The 15,915-nt window shown below is 45.0% G+C and overlaps 1 long non-coding RNA gene across 1 annotated transcript; it reads left to right on the top strand.

Annotated features, from left to right (window-relative positions):
• Window positions 1–5: 5 nt before the first annotated feature.
• LOC110479712 (uncharacterized) lies at window positions 6–14,129 on the top strand. The gene is made up of 5 exons (XR_013340826.1): window positions 6–156; window positions 8,020–8,149; window positions 10,107–10,295; window positions 11,208–11,310; window positions 12,988–14,129. It is a non-coding gene; the product is annotated as an uncharacterized LOC110479712 (long non-coding RNA).
• Window positions 14,130–15,915: the final 1,786 nt, after the last annotated feature.

Below are 15,915 nucleotides of genomic sequence, written 5' to 3'. Positions count from 1 at the left end.
GGCGGTTCCGGCCCCGGCGGTTCCGGCCCCGGCGGTTCCGGCCCCGCCCCGCCGCCGCGGCATCGCGGGCAAACACACAGCACTGACGGGACGGGCCCCGGGCTGATTCCTGCCCCGCCGCCCGGCTGGAGGCGTGGGAGACCCACCGTGAGAGAGGTGGGTCATGGAGCCATCGCTCGGCTCCTCAGGCGCTGAGGGCTCCGCGCACAGCCCGCGCGGCGCTTCGGCGCTGCGGAAAATGCACGCGTTATTATTGGCTTTTCACAGATAATACAGTGAATATTGTATGTGTGATGTTAGAAAGTTGTGCTGTATTAATTCTCTTGAGTGGTGTGTTAAATTGGGAAAAATGCACGCGTTGTTATTGGCTTTTCGCGAAATAGGACAGTGAATATCGTATGTGTGACGTTAGAAAGTTATCCTGTATTCTCTTAAGTAGCGTGTTAAATTGTGAAAAATGCACACTTCATGATTGGCTTTTCACAGATATTACAGTGAATATCGTATGTGTGACGTTAGAAAGTTATCCTGTATTCTTTTAAGTAGCATGTTAAATTGTGAAAAATGCACACTTCATGATTGGCTTTTTGCAAATATTACACTGACCTATCCTATGTGTGACGTTGGAAAGTTGTGCTGTATTAATTCTCTTGAGTGGTGTGCTAAATTGTGAAAAACGCATACTTCATGATCATGTTTTCGCAAATATTACGGTGAATATTATATGTGTGATATTAGAAAGTTGTGCTCTTAAGTAGTGTGTTAAATTGGGAAAAATGCACACGTTATTATTGGCTTTTCACAGATATTACAGTGAATATTGTATGTGTGATGTTAAAAAGTTATCCCGTATTCTTTTAAGTAGCGTGTTAAATTGTGAAAAATGCACACTTCATGATTGGCTTTTCACAAATATTACAGTGAATATTGTATGTGTGGTGTTAGAAAGTTGTGCTGTATTAGTTCTCCTAAATAGTGTGTTAAATTGGGAAAAATGCACACTTCATGATTGGCTTTTTGCAAATATTATAGTGAATATATGTGTATAATTTTAGAAAGTTGTGCTATATTAATTAAGTGGTGTGATAAATTGTGAAAAATGCACACTTTATTATTGGCTTTTTGCAAATATTTCAGTGAATATCATATGTGTGATGTTAGAAAGTTGTGCTGAACTAATTCCCTTAACTAGTGTGTTAAATTGGGAAAAACGCATACTTCATGATTGGCTTTTCACAAATCTATATATTTTGGTGAACATTATATGTGTGATGTTAGAAAGTTGTGCTGTATTACTTCGCTTAAGTAGCGTGTTGAATATAGTTTTGGTTATAACACAACGTTAAAATAGAAACTCTGCGATGTAAGATTTTTTACTAGCTCAAGAAAGGGATAAGATAACCAAGAAACTCTTCACACAGATGGCAGCGACAGGAAATCTAAAGTTCCTGCCTCCTTATGGGAAAAGACAAACATCCTTCCACCTTCTCTCCGTCTTTATGGAACCAGCAGGATTAAGGGGAAGAAGTTGACAAAACCAAGAAAAATTCCTAATTTGTAAGGAATTTATGCATAATGTATGAGATATATGAACAGGCTGTTGCTTTTAAGGTTATTCCTTTGTTCACAGGGCATGTTTTTGGCAGCTCAGTGCCCAAAAACATCCAGACATCTGCAATTCTTTGCTTTGTATTGTCTTGTAATTGTCTAACTCTAAATTTTTATTACTCAAATTCTATTACTATTTTTATAACCATTTCATTATGATTAATAAACTTTTTAAAAATTCTAAAAATGTTAATACAGCACTTCTAATCAATATAACATAATACATAATACATATAGTATTCCATTTAATATTTGCAAAAAAACAATCATAAAATATGCATTTTTCACAGTTCATAAGTGATTTTTCCTGGCGAGTCTTTACACTGGCCCCACACGTGTATTTGCAGTGTTGTGCAGGTCTGCACTTGAGCCTTGTTTTAATTGCTATGTTTGGGTGGATCCCAGCAGAAATCACAATTCCCTCAGCATTTTAAAGTCATGTTTCATGCAAACCCCAAGGGATTGGGTGACAAGGCTCCTTCGTCACCCAGCAGCCTGCTGAATTATTTTTTTGTGAGTGACAGCGTGCAAAGACTCGGCTGTTGGTTCAGTGGTAATCCCAGAGGAATCCCCAACGCTCTGTGGTGGAATAAGAATTACAAAATAAATAAATTCTTGGCAACCCCTGTGGATTTTGGATGTGTCAGCAGCATCACTGAGGTTGGAAAAGGCCTCAGAGGTCACTGAGTCCAACCTGTGACAGCAACACAGCATCAAAAACAACAGAAAATCCAAAAAAACAGCCCCAAAAATGAGACAAGCGAGGCTTCCTGCAGGAAGGCCCAGCAGAGCTTGTCCTGCCCTCCCTCACCCCCAGGCAGGGGACACAGGGGTGGCAGCAAGAGGAGGTTGCCTGAAGGACATGGGAGACACTACATGGAATTAAGGAATTTGGGCAGGGCCTTGGGGTTGAACTCTCATTGAAACACTCACAGAATGTGAATGGTGAAGTGCTTACAAGACAGCAGAAACCAAAACCACCCCATTTTTTCCTTAACAGAAACCCTGTGATTTATCCCATAGATGAGAATCTTTGAAGGTTTTTTGGGTTGCCCCATTTCTTTCTCCTTCCACTGCCATATGATGTGGGAAAATTTAGAATTTGAGGCACCCAAGGATATCTGAACTAAAGCCCAAAGGAAAACAATCAGAAATCAGAGATGCTGAACAGTCATCAATAAAAATTCTGTTCTGGTCTTGATCAGCTGCAAAATGAAAGAGCACATTGCATTTCTTGTTTCTCAGTTACAGCTGGTGGAAGCTATTTGGACACACATATTTTAGGGTGGTTTCAGAATCCTGGTTCTCTGACACAGGTATTACTGAATCAAAAATAAAAGGCCTGAGGGAATTCATGCCTTCCTTTAAAAATGCAAAGTTTTGCACCCCACAAACTCTCATTTGCTTAGCAGCATCCCTAGGAGGTGTTTTTAACCTTTTATCTTCTGAGGGAATGCATGTTCTCCATCCCAACTGATCATGAATTGTGGAATGGTTTGGGTTGGAAAGGACCTCAGAGATCTCACTGCACCCCCGCCACGGGCAGGGACACTCCCACTGTCCCAAGCTCCATCCAGCCTGGCCCTGGACACTCCTGATCACCAAACGAGACATTAATTACACAGCAAGCAGGAAGCAAAACCTCAGCATTCCAGAATTAAAGCTTCTAAGAGAGCATCTCTGAGTAAGCAAAGCCCTCAGGTGCATGAGCACAGGTGAGGACAGTGCTGTGGTTTATCCCCAGCCAGCTTTATTCTAGCGCTGGCTTTGCTTTTGCAGGGATCCCACTGCCTGATTTCCAGATTTCATCACCTCTTGTCTTAGACTGAAGAAAATGTTTTGTAGGACCTCAGGAAAACCCTTCCTTGACCCTCACATGCAAATACATCAGCACTAAAGACACACCAGGTATTTAAGTACCTTTCCAGTGCAGAGTTTTACACTCTAATCTTCCCCGAGTGCAGGTTCTGTTCTGTGTCCTATTCCATACCTGTCACTGCCAGGCATCCTCAAAGGGGTAATGATTAGCATTGACCCCACGATTGCAGAAGGCTGATCAATCACTTCATTATCCTGCACTCATTAAGAAACCCAGTGCCCTGCAGACAGTCCAACACAGTTTTGCCTCACCGGTCCTTGAATCCAAACACCATCCATTGGCCAATCACAAAACCACCCTTTGGTAAACCAATCTCCATAACACATTCCACATGTGCACAACAGGCACAGCAAGTGGAGATTAGAATTGTTTATCACTCTTTTCCCTGAGCTTCTCCCAGCCTTCCCCAGGACAATGCCTGGCATAGCTGTGTGTTGCTCTCTGTGGCCACAGCTGCTGCCACGCACGCTGATATTTTATTTTCTGCCTTACAGAATCCGAGCATCAGCTCGCTCAGGCTCTGCTCATTTTCCCTTCCCCATATTTCCATGCCATTGCTCCATGCCACAGACCCGACTGGCCAGCCTGGCCAGCCACTTCAGCATTTTCTGCAGGTGTCACTTGCAGCAATTTGCAGATGATGTTCTGTGCTCTGGTATGTGGCTGGAGCTGCCGTGGGCAAGTCCTGCTCTCCTGCTGCTCCTGGCTCAGGGATTCCATTTCAGAAATGATCAGGGACAAACTGGAGTCCCAGGGAAATGCATGGGATAGGTTACATCTCTGACTTGCAGCTCCTGGGGCTGTATGAGAATTTTGGTGTCTTGTGTTTGGTGCACAAGCACAGCCCATTAAATATCTCAGCAAACCAAAGCAGAGGGTGGGAATATCCATGAGGCTGGGAGGCAGCAAATATCCACAAATCAGATTTTTCTGATATCCTGAGGAGACCTCAGAGATTCCCTTTGTTTTCTCAATCTGATCTTTGTTTTCTCATTTTTATCTTTTTCAGTCAAGGTGATCTGTTCTAGGAACTTCTGCATTGAAGCCTCTGAACTACAAGGAACTTTTGTATTTCCTTCCTTACTTTCATTCCTGCTGCCTAATTGCTGGGACCTGGTTTCCAGATAAACAGAATTCGGGATAGGGCTGGCTTTGTTCTGTGTCCAGCTGTTCCAAAATTTTCCTCCTGGCAGCCCTCTAAGGGCAGTCATTCACAATTTTAATTCTGGGAAAATACATTCCCATAACCAGGAATTGAGTAAAAGACACAAATTAGTTTACAAGTGAAGATAATCAGGATATAAGAGCAGGACATAAGTTTCTTAATTTCTTTAGGTTCTGAAATTTATCAAGTGAAAAGATTTATGAAGGTTCCTATTTAAATGACAGGATTTAACAGACTTCTGCAGTCTTACATTTTACCAGATTTGTCTCATTTAAAGCAGAAAAAAAAAAAAAAAAAAAGAGCCAGACTGAGAAGTAAATTCCAGTATATGAGGCCACATAGTGGGATACAAGTTTTGTATCGCAGCTTTGGATTTTCACCTCTTCACTCAGCCCCTGCTCCACCAGTTTTCTGTAATTTGGGAAATACTTGTTAGTCATGGATGCAATAAATTCTCTAGAAAGTTCACCATGGACAAAAAAAAAAAAGAGTGAAGGTTTATTTTAATAAACAAGCACGCTGAGTAGCTGAACAACATACAGAAATCAGAATTGTACAGAGAGGGATAAAAAATAAGCACTTAAAATTCAGCTACAAAACCGGGAGAGTCAAAGCAGTTACCTGGGAAAGCTGCAAACCTTTGGGGAAAAATACCTGCTGAAGTTTCGGGGTAAAGGAAAGAAAACATTTGATCAGCGATGGGGAGAGACCTGGGGCATTGTCAGAGGATTTGAACTTCAGCCATGGAGGAGAACAGCTGAGGAAGGGCTGTGGGAGCCAGCAGGAAGGTTTGGCTGCGAGGGTGGCAGTGCCAGAGCCAGCTCGGGAGCAGGGAGAGCAGAGCTGGCACTTCTCCTGGGCTGGGCAGGGACGGGCAGCACGGAGCTGTCCTCAGCACGCTCCTGCCTGCTTCATGTGCAGGGCTCCTCTGCTCCTCCTGCAAGGAGAAACATGGGCACTGCACCAAAATCCTCTGGAAGCCTCTGCTGACAGAGGAGACACAGCAGCGTTCACTGGTCTGTAAGCAGGGCACTGATCTGTAAACAGCTCCCCGTGCAATATTACACATTTTACCCATGAACCCAAGACATTGCCAGTGCCACTTCTGAATTTTTGTGTGACCTGCGTTGGCTTTGTCACGTCTCTGTTTTCATTGGACTCTTTACTGCCCAAGTTTACAGTTTCTGCTGGAATAGGAATTTGCTCACAAAATATCAGGGTTATTTTTTAGTGACTAAATCTTTAGTGACCTGCAGCAAGTTCCTCACACAAATAGAAAGAATTTTTTAGTGTTCAACTTTACAGTGCCTGCTGCAAGTTGCTCACGCAAGTATTTGTGTCATTTTTTGGTTCGCTATTTTACATTTCCTGCCAGAATAGAACATTGCTCACATGAATATCCAAGTAGTTTTTTAGTGTCCAACTTTACAATTCCTGCTGGAATAGGAAGTTGTTCACACAAATATTCAAGTAAATTTTTAGTGTCCAACTTCACCATTTCTTCTGGAATAAGAAGTTGTCCACACAAATATCCAAGTAACTTTTTAGTGTCCAACTTTACAATTCCTGCTGGAATAGGAAGTTGTTCACACAAATATTCAAGTAATTTTTTAGTGTCCAACTTCACCATTTCTTCTGGAATAAGAAGTTGTTCACACAAATATCCAAGTAACTTCTTAGTGTCCAACTTTACAATTCCTGCTGGAATAGGAAGTTGTTCACACAACTATCCAAGTAACTTTTTAGTGTCCAACTTTACAATTCCTGCTGGAATAGGAAGTTCAGACCCAAATATCTGGGTCATTTTTAGTTGCCTATTTCGTGCTTCCTGCCAGAATAGGAAGCTCTCACCCAACCATCACCACCATTTGTTGTTTAGATCAGTTGGACACGATCAGCTGGAGGAACAATCACTGTGTAAAGGCAAAGCAGAGGAGCAGAGAGGTACCAACCCTAGAGGAACCCAGCAGTTTGGGGGGTGGCAGTCCCAGCTGCCCAGCTCAGTACTCACAGCACAGCCTTGCAGAAGGAGCATTTGTTGTTGTAGGTTTTGCCGTCGGAGCCGCAGAAGGGTTGGTAGAGCCTCTCACAGTAAATGGGCCTCCCCTTCTCCAGCCTCCTGTACTCGCTGCAGTCCACCTGCAAGGAGGGCAGCCCCGAGTCCCACACCCTCTGGGCCACAAGGTAAAAACCTTCTCACAGAAAGGCATTCCACTCTCGTGCCTTAGGCCTGCTGGTTCGCCTGGGGCAGCTAATCTGCCTGGCCCCGTGAGAAAAATCCTGAGAGTGACAAGTCAGGTAACACAACAGCTTCTTCTTGTGAGAAGGTTTTGCACCCGCAAAACCAAGAAATTGGTCCGATGAGAATCACTGAAGAGGATGTGTAAACAATCCAAGGATAAAGAGATTTGATGGGTGCACAAAATTCCATTTACTGACCAGTGAACTGATAGTGTATTGTTATCCAGCTAGGTTTAACACAGCCTTTAGAATTCCTATAAATACGAGCTGAGGGAATAAAAACTGGCTTTTTCTGCATGAAGAAACTGTGCCCTGTATGCTTTATTGAGACACATCCACCATACACAGAAATCATGAATATATGGATTTTTGGGGCAGTCAGGGGGGCTGCACCACCTCTGTTGGCAGAGGCTAAGCCCCAAAAATTAAACATTTCTGCTCAGAGGTGTGAGTGCTGCTGCCTGTGACAGGGACTGGGCAGAGGAGTAGAGTGTTGGAATTTTTTATTATCTGATCACAACAATCAGTAAATTGAGGTGGGATCAATTCACATCCAGCCCTTCCTTGGCCACTTCAGGGATGGATTCCACCTCCTCCCTGGGCAGCCTTTCCATGCCTAACCACCCTTTCCATGGAGAAATTCCTGCTGATTTGTACCAATATGGGCCCAGCTCTGTGTGTGGATGAATTTTCTCTCCCCACCACTATCCACTCTGCCAGGACTTTCCTGCTCACCCCAGGAAGGATTTTTATTCCTTGGTGCCTCATTTCTTCCAGACATTGACCCCAGAGTACTCGGAGAGAACGAAAATCTCCAGGTACCTGATTTAGGAACTAAAAGTCATCAAAAAGCTTAATAGGGTCATCAAATATTATTTTTTTAATCTAGATTTCTCTGGCTTAAAATTTGTCCTTGCCCAATTTCTTGCCCAGAATGCCAAACAGGTGAAAACATCTGGAAGTTGTCAAGATAACTCTATGGAAACCTCATATCCCCAGCTCAGGAACTTTCACTGAAACCTCAATAAATTGGCAGCATTTAATTACAGTTTAACAGGTTTCTTTTCTGGCCTCATGTTATCATATTACAATTTTTTTACCTCTTGTTCTATATTTTTTTATCCAGAAAAAAGGAAATCACTCACCTCCTGCTGTGTGGCAGCATCTGCAGTGGAAACTGAACCACGAAAGAGAAAATGGAAACCCAGAGTTAATGAACACTCAGGTGCAAGCCAGGATGATTTCACTCAGCAGCTGTGAATCTTTTATCCCCTTAAATGTCAATAGTGACAGGGCTGTGCAGGGGTCAGCAGGGCCCAGGTGTCAGAAGAACAAGTGGGGTTTGGAGCATTTTTTACCTCAGAAACTTGTGGCACTGTTGGAGCAGCCTTTGCTGGAGAGGGGAATGGAGCTGTTGTCCCACTGCTCAGCACAAAACCACTGACAACCCAGCAGTCAGGATTGTATTTACTGCTCATCATTATTTCATAATGATAGATAATACCTTTACGTTATTTTATATTTAATGTCCAGGATTAACTGGTGGTTGAGCATGACTGGAGTTTAATTCCTGAGCTTATCAAGAGCTGTGTGTGGCTGTGAGCAAACCACATGTCCCTTTTATATCTGTATTTTCTGTCAATAATGAGACTAAAATACAATATTGACTGTAAATAACAACGATAATACAATTTGGCTCATAATCCCACGTTAGGAAGTGTTTCCCTTGTTTCAATATAGGTTTTAAAGTGACTGGCTCCTATTTTTACCTCATTCCTCTGGAACAGAGCCCTGTCCTCAGGTGGGGCTTCAAGGAGCTCCTTCCAAACAATGCTAATTACACCTCCCACAAAGTAATCAGCTGCTTGGCGTGGCTCCATGCTGCTGACACATTTCTTACTTTCTTTAGGAATGTATTTGTCTCTCTGCTGTCCCACAATCATCATCCTGGGGCTTCCAGGGGGTAAAAGTACCAGGGAGAAATTTCTGTGCAGAAGGAGCAGGAATGTGTTCTGGAGCAGAGCTCTAGCACTTCTTTTTTGGATTAAATTTGGATTTCTTTTTTTATCTTTAAAGGTTAAACTTTCCAAATGTGTTCTGGAGCAGAGCTCTAGCAATTGTCTTTCAGAATAAATTTAGCTTTTTTTGATCTTCAAAGGTTAAATTTCCACAAAAGCTTCCTTTCATAAACCTGTTTACATCCTCACATCAAATACAGTTGTTCAGTATAAAGAAAATGAGCAGAACTAAGCTCTAGGTCAGGTTTCCATCTCTGTCACCAGAGGCTGACTGAGATTTCATTATTCTGGAATTGGATTCTATTCCACTTCCCCCCAAACGTTCAGATGTGATTTTTTCTCTGGTAACCTTTTAGGAGCCACTCTGCAAATGGGATGAATGCAAAAAAGGTGTGGCTCAGAAAGTGCTGATTCATGAGGTTTTTAAGCAGACAAGATAAACCAGAAAGTTCAAGGAAGAGATTTTCTGGAATTCTAATGGAAGGAATGTTTATTTATTTTCCTGCAGCTAATGAAACACTGAATTATTTCCATCACATTTCATTTAAACTGCTGTTTTTCATAAGAATTTGGGGGTTGAGACAATTTTCAAAGCAACCTCTTCAGAGCTATCAAAAGATTCTTTTGCTTCATGATTTTGCATTTAACATTTTCATTATTTTGCTTCTTTAATGTTCATAATGCTTTTAAACTTCTATACTACCTGTGGAGGTGTGGAGTCGTTCAGTTATTTTTAATGCATTATTTTTCTCTAAAAACACATTTTTACTGCAAGTTTTTAGTAAAAACAAAATTGCCAAGTAAAGGCTGAAGAAATTCCTCCAGATCCCTCTTTTTTAGAGCAACATGTCCCTCAAATCTCTCTGCAGCCTGGAAAAATAAGATTAAAACCACATGATTCCCAGCTGTTTGATGTGGCCTGAGCATCATCAGCTGTCCCCTGCTTGGTCAGTTTGGCAGGGGCAGGACCTCACCAGCTCCCAGCTCCCTTCTCAGATCGAAATTTAAAATTAAATTGATAAAACCAGGTGGTTCTGAGGCATCACAGCACTTTTGAGTCGCAGAACACAGCTCTGAGCTACCCCCAGCAAGGAGCAGCTTCCATCCACCCCAGCCCCAGCTGCCTTATAAACGATGATGGTGATCAAAGATCGGATTTTAACTAGAAAATTCCCTTTTTCTCCCTCCCACGCAGTGCAGGAACCACCCGAGAGCCTCGCAGGAGCCCAGGGGAGTTACTCACACGCCAGGCACAGGGCTGCCAGTGCCAGGAGCACCAGGGTGACCTTCATGGCTGTCCCAGAGCCACCTCAGCTCCCTGCAGTGGCCCATGGCCAGGAGGAGGCATTTATAGGCAGGAGCTGGTGATGGAATGCCCGTGCAGGTAATTAGGGAAGGTGTTGCCAGGGCAGGTCAGTGGGATGTGTCCTGGGCACGGGGCAGGGCTGCGTGTCCCGGTGCTGATGGAGCAGGCATTGTCCTGCCTGAGCCCAGCCTAATTAACCAGCCTAATTAACTGTTCCAGCCCAGCAGCCAGGCTCTGACTCAGGGCTGCTGCTCTGTTATTGCCGTGGGGACTCGGAGCTGAACGCAGTTCCCAGGGAAAAAATAATCCTGCCTGGGTCTTTGCCAAAATATTCATCCCAGAAGAGCTCAATTCTTATTGTTTGGGGCGTTCTGGAGCCGTTTCTCAGCTGTGGCTGGAGCTGAGCTGCTTGTGGCCATGCACTGAGCCCTTCAGCTGCTCTGGGAAATCTGTGTTCTGCTTGAAGCCCTTCACATCCAGCCCTGAGCATCCCCGGGGCTCCTTTTCCTTTCAAATGTGCCCAGTTTGGGGCCAGCCCTGATTTTTTGGGAGAGGAGCAGCAGAGACACCTCTGGGCACTGCCTGGCCAGGGCAAGAGAGGAGTTCCAGCCCTGGGCATCCCCTGAGCTCCTGCCCAGCCTTGGGCACAGGGGACATCCCTCTGCTCCCATGTCCCTGTTTCCAGCACAGCAGGAGGGATTCCTTAAACAAACCCTGCATTTGTTGGTGACTTTACCAAAAGGCAGCAATTTCTGTCTTTTATCACAGAGCCCTGGGGGAGTGCCCATGGGACACTCAGAGCTGAGGCTTCATTTTCATAAATCCAAAGTAATGTGGAGTTTGGAGGTGATAGTTTGGTTTCAACCCTTCCTTCCAGAGCTGCCTTCTCTTAGTGATTTACCACCTAAATGTGCAAAAATCTCAACAAGAAAAATCCCTGCACACCACCTCAATTCTCAGTATTTCAGCAATCACCTTCCCTCACTGCAGGGCAGCCCAAGGCTTTCTCCCTGTGCAGGATTTGGGCCAGAAGTGCTCATTCCACTAAAACAAGGGCCTGAAAGCTCCTGCAGAAAAGATTTCAATAGGTCAGGTAAGCCTTGGGCCCTTCTAACACATCCCAAGAGGGATATGAACAATTTTGTCTTTAAAGAATATAGTTGGTAATTAATAAACGTTTAATTTCTCATTGCTTAACAGGATGAAAATCATAAATGCCATCAAACCTGAATTCCAGGATGAGCAAAGATCCAGTTGGATCTGGAAGCCTGGAATTTTATTTGGTTTTGTTCTAATTTTTTTCTTTTCTTTTTTTTTTTTTTCCTTTCATAATTTGGCCATCTGTTCTTGCGAGGCTGAGAGGACAAAAGGCAGGGTGGGGTTTGTCTGGATCCCCCTGCCTGGGCCTGTCAGTGACTTTGGGTTCTGAGGAGCTTTTCTGGAGAAAATCCTGGCAAGGAACATGCAGGAACTCATGAGGAATATTCAGGACACCTCTTTGGTTGATGGACAATTATAAGCAATCAGGGCAACGGGAGCAAAACCCAAACCATGCAGGAAGTTCCCCCTGATCTGGAGGGTTTTGGGCACACACAGCTCCCAGGGGTGTCCTGACACTAAAACTGCAGCCTGGCAGATCCTGACCCTGGGATGAAGAAAGGCCCCACCCAGTGCTCCCAGTGTCCCCTGGGATGCAGCCCCAGCATCCATCCCATCCCATCCCACCCCACCCCATCCCATCCCATCCCATCCCATCCCATCCCATCCCATCCCATCCCATCCCATCCCATCCCATCCCATCCCATCCCATCCCATCCCATCCCATCCCATCCCTCTAAGGGAATACAAGCCTCTCTCTGAACCATGCCCAGTTCATGCAGGAAGATTTTCCAGCTCTGCACTTGAATTTCAGTCCATAATTCCCAAAGTGTCCCTGGCGAGGCTGGAGCTGCTGCTCTGGGACAATTCTGGGCTCCCTGGCAGGGAAAGGCACTGAAATGCTGGAGCAGAGGCAGTGAGGGAGCACCAAGTGCTGAGGGGATGAAACAGAGGAAAACTTGGGAGAAGGGGTTGGTTCCATTTGGAGATGGAGGAAACAGAAGCCAGAACCCTCCTGGAGCTGCAGGGTGAAAGGAAGAGGGAACAGAGCAAATTGCAGGGAGAGAAATTCCAATTATGAATTGGAGCAAAACAAATTTCACAACGGGAGGAGTCAATCACGGAGACAGGTTGCCCACAGAGATCAGTGGAGATAGTGAAAATGGGTCTGGGTAAAGGGCGTGGGCATCCAGGTGACCTCCGTGGGCCATTCCAAGAGACCTTGTGGTGTCTATGTCCTCAGAAATTAACGTTTCACAAAGCAAACATGGGCACTGAAGCACCACAATGGGAAAAAAGTTCATTGGGAAGCAACTGTTGGGATGTGTATGGGAACAGCTGCTTCCCAAAGCTGGGGTAGTAAGGCCTAATTGCTGAACTCATTCTGAAATTTAGGGTAAATATGGAAAACAAATAGTTTATATCGAAGAATTGTGAGGGCAATTTTGCCCTCATCAGCAAACCCATGAATACCTGTAAGTTAATTGTGGAACTCCTGTAATTTTATACCTTTGCCATTATATCTTGATTTTTTCCCAAATTCTTATCCGTACAAGTTGATCTTTACAAGAAGAAAAAGCAATTCCATAGTGTTACTTGTGGTAAAATATTAGTGTGTATTTTTCTGAGGGTAACAAATTTTTTCCCAATTATTATTTATTCCAAATTTTAGATTGCTTTTAGTTTTGGAGGCCTGGTTGGAGCACCACTGGGATGCCAAAAATGCTGCTGCAGCAGGTCATTAGTTAAGTGCAGGATGTTCCCTGGCTGCATTCCAGAGGAGGAACCTGCTCCCACTCATCCGTGGAGAGCCTCCCATGCAGGGCATCCTCAGAGATGACGAATAGCACGTGGAGAAGGTGAAAAACCACGTTGTCCCTGGGAGGGAGGGTCTGGCCAGGCTGCTGCAGTCACAGAGGGACCTCCCCTCCCTGGTATCCCGGGGTGTTTCTATCCCCAGGCCCAGGAGGGTGGGTGGCTCAGGGTTGTCCGCCCAGGTGCAATTAAAGCATCAGATTTTGAAGTCTTGCTCAATTCAGGGTTTGAGAACCAAGGGCTGCCTTTGTTCAGGCTGTGGCACAGCCTTTGGGTGTTTGCCTGGGAAAGGAGATGATGCCTTCACTTTGAGCTTTCATATTTTCCACGCTCTGTACTGCATTGGTACAGAACTCTGAACTCCATGTGAAGTGTCAGCAAGTTCTCCTCACAGCTCAGCACACAGAACAATCCTGAACCAGCCCAGAACCAGCTCAGCACACTGAACAATCCTTCTCCAGCCCAGAACCAGCTCAGGCACACTGAACAATCCTTCTCCAGCCCAGAACCAGCTCAGGCACACTGAACAATCCTGAACCAGCCCAGAACCAGCTCAGGCACACTGAACAATCCTTTTCCAGCCCAGAACCAAGGACATGCTGCAGCTTCAGCCCAAAAAGTGCAAACAGGGAATGGAGGAGAGCAGCCTGGGAGGGTGGGACTGCATCACCTGGAGCTGGAATTGGACAATGAACCCCAACATGGAAATGGACCCAAACTCATAAAAGTGTCAAAACTCGTGAGCAGGAGTCCATCTTGCACTGCCCAAGGTGCATCCTGTGAAGGCCTTTCCATAAATCCCTGCTTTATTCCCGTGCCTCTGCCCAGCCTCTGCTCCAGGCAGCCTCTGAAGACATCAGTGAATTCCCCATTTTGCACCCCTGTGGAGATCAGAGGAGCCTTTCTTCAGCACTGCAGGTATCAGGCCAGGCCAGAGCCCTGCTGAAGATCTTATGCGTTGTCTCAGAAACTAAAAATAAACCCAAGATGCTGTGCAAAGGCTGGAGCTGATCTTTGTTTTCCTTTGTGCCTCCTGATCTCTGGGACACAGTGCCAGGAGTGGTCCTGGGATCCTGCAGGCAGCTTGGGGATCCTTTGATTCCTGTGTCAGACTAATGCCTCAGGTTTGGCTTTTCTAATTTTCAGATTCTGAGCTGCTTCAGTGTGTGGGTCTGGGATTCACATGAGGGGATGCTGAGCTCTCTGCACAGAGTAGAGACAATTCCTGCTCCAGCTGGGCACCAAGGACAATGATCCAAACCTCAGCCCAGGAGCACAAACAGCGTGGGCTGGAGAGAGAAAAACAAGCAGGATGGGACTGATGGGCTGGAGCTGGAATGGGACAATGAACTCCAAGGTGCCAATGGAGCAGAACCGATTAAAGTGAGACCTCATGCCCAGTCATTCATTTCTGTGACCATTTTGGTCCATCTTGGGTTCATTTTGTGCCATTTTGGTTCATCTTGGGCTCACTTTGTGCCATTTTGGTTCATCTTGGGTGTGGCCCTGGCTGGGCTCTTGTGCTGCCCAAGGTGCATCCATTGAGGCCTCTAATAAATCCCTGCTTTATTCTTTTTCTCCACCTAGCTTCTGTTCTAGCTCAGCCTTCACAAGGCATCAAGACCATTGATGGTTCTGGGTTGATTCTTCACAAAAACGAAGTATTAATGGCTTAACACTTCCACTGAAAGGGCTTTGAACAGGACTGATCTGAAATCACCTTAAGATGCAATTTCCAGGTGTTTGGACTTTGCCTTTCTTGCCACACCAAAGTCAATCAAACTGACATTTCAAGAAAGGTCTCGAGGTTTTTTCATGCCTCACAAGGCTGGAGCACGTGCACTGGCTTTCCCTTTATTAAAAATAAAACATTTCTAAAAGAGAAGCTACAACTTATGAAGAAGAGGGATGGGAGGAAGATCAGCACGGAGAAGGGGTGGATATGAAACATTTGGAGCTGAAATCTGTGTTCTCCCCCAGAACCCCTAATTAAACATCAGCTTTTTTCCCCTTTTGCTCTCAGCAAGTGCCTGCTTGCCCAGCTTAGGGGCTGAAGCTCTTGGAGAACAGCAAATTCCTACAGTGACCAATTAGTGCCTCATTAAGGACACCGAGTCTTTATCTGTGAGCATTCCTTGAGCTGAGCAGCACCCAAGAAAGGCCCGGGGGGAATTAGTCAGGCTCTGCTCAGAGCAGATTTCGGGAGGTGTGGTAGCAGAACCCAAAGCCAGGGGTTGAGTGATGGGGATGAATGGAAAGCTGGAGAAGCTGCCCCTTCCCAGGGATCGGTGGGGCACAGGGAAAGGAGCAGGGCCAGCAAAAAATTCTTGTTTCCATAAAGGCAATGACTCTCTTCTCAGAAATAAATTAGATCTGAAATTTTATGTCAGAACTTTGGATTTTGCAATCTAAAGTTGTTTTTTTTTCTTGGGGAGCGGGGGGAATTTTGTACATTGTGCAGCCTGAGTCTGTGCATTTGACATTTATCCAGAGGTTTCCAGATTATTTACAGTGCAAAAGGAGAGGAAAGAAGGAAGAGAAGCCCAGGGACTGACTGACACATCAATTATTATGTTCTTGGACAGATGGAGTATGTTAGAATGTGATCTCCTGTGTGTGGAGCCACCATAGTGAATATTTTTTGCTTTTTATCCAATCTAGACAGAGGTGGGAGCCTGACAATTCCCAGAGGAGACATTCACTGGCACTTGGATCCATGGAAGGCCATGGATAATTTGGAATCAAAGCCAACTTTATGCCTTAGAGAGCAGCCACCTGGCAATGA

Source organism: Lonchura striata, chromosome 15 (genome assembly GCF_046129695.1).
Source record: "Lonchura striata isolate bLonStr1 chromosome 15, bLonStr1.mat, whole genome shotgun sequence".
In the NCBI taxonomy this organism is placed as follows: domain Eukaryota; kingdom Metazoa; phylum Chordata; class Aves; order Passeriformes; family Estrildidae; genus Lonchura; species Lonchura striata.
This window is presented reverse-complemented; position numbering and strand designations above follow the sequence as displayed.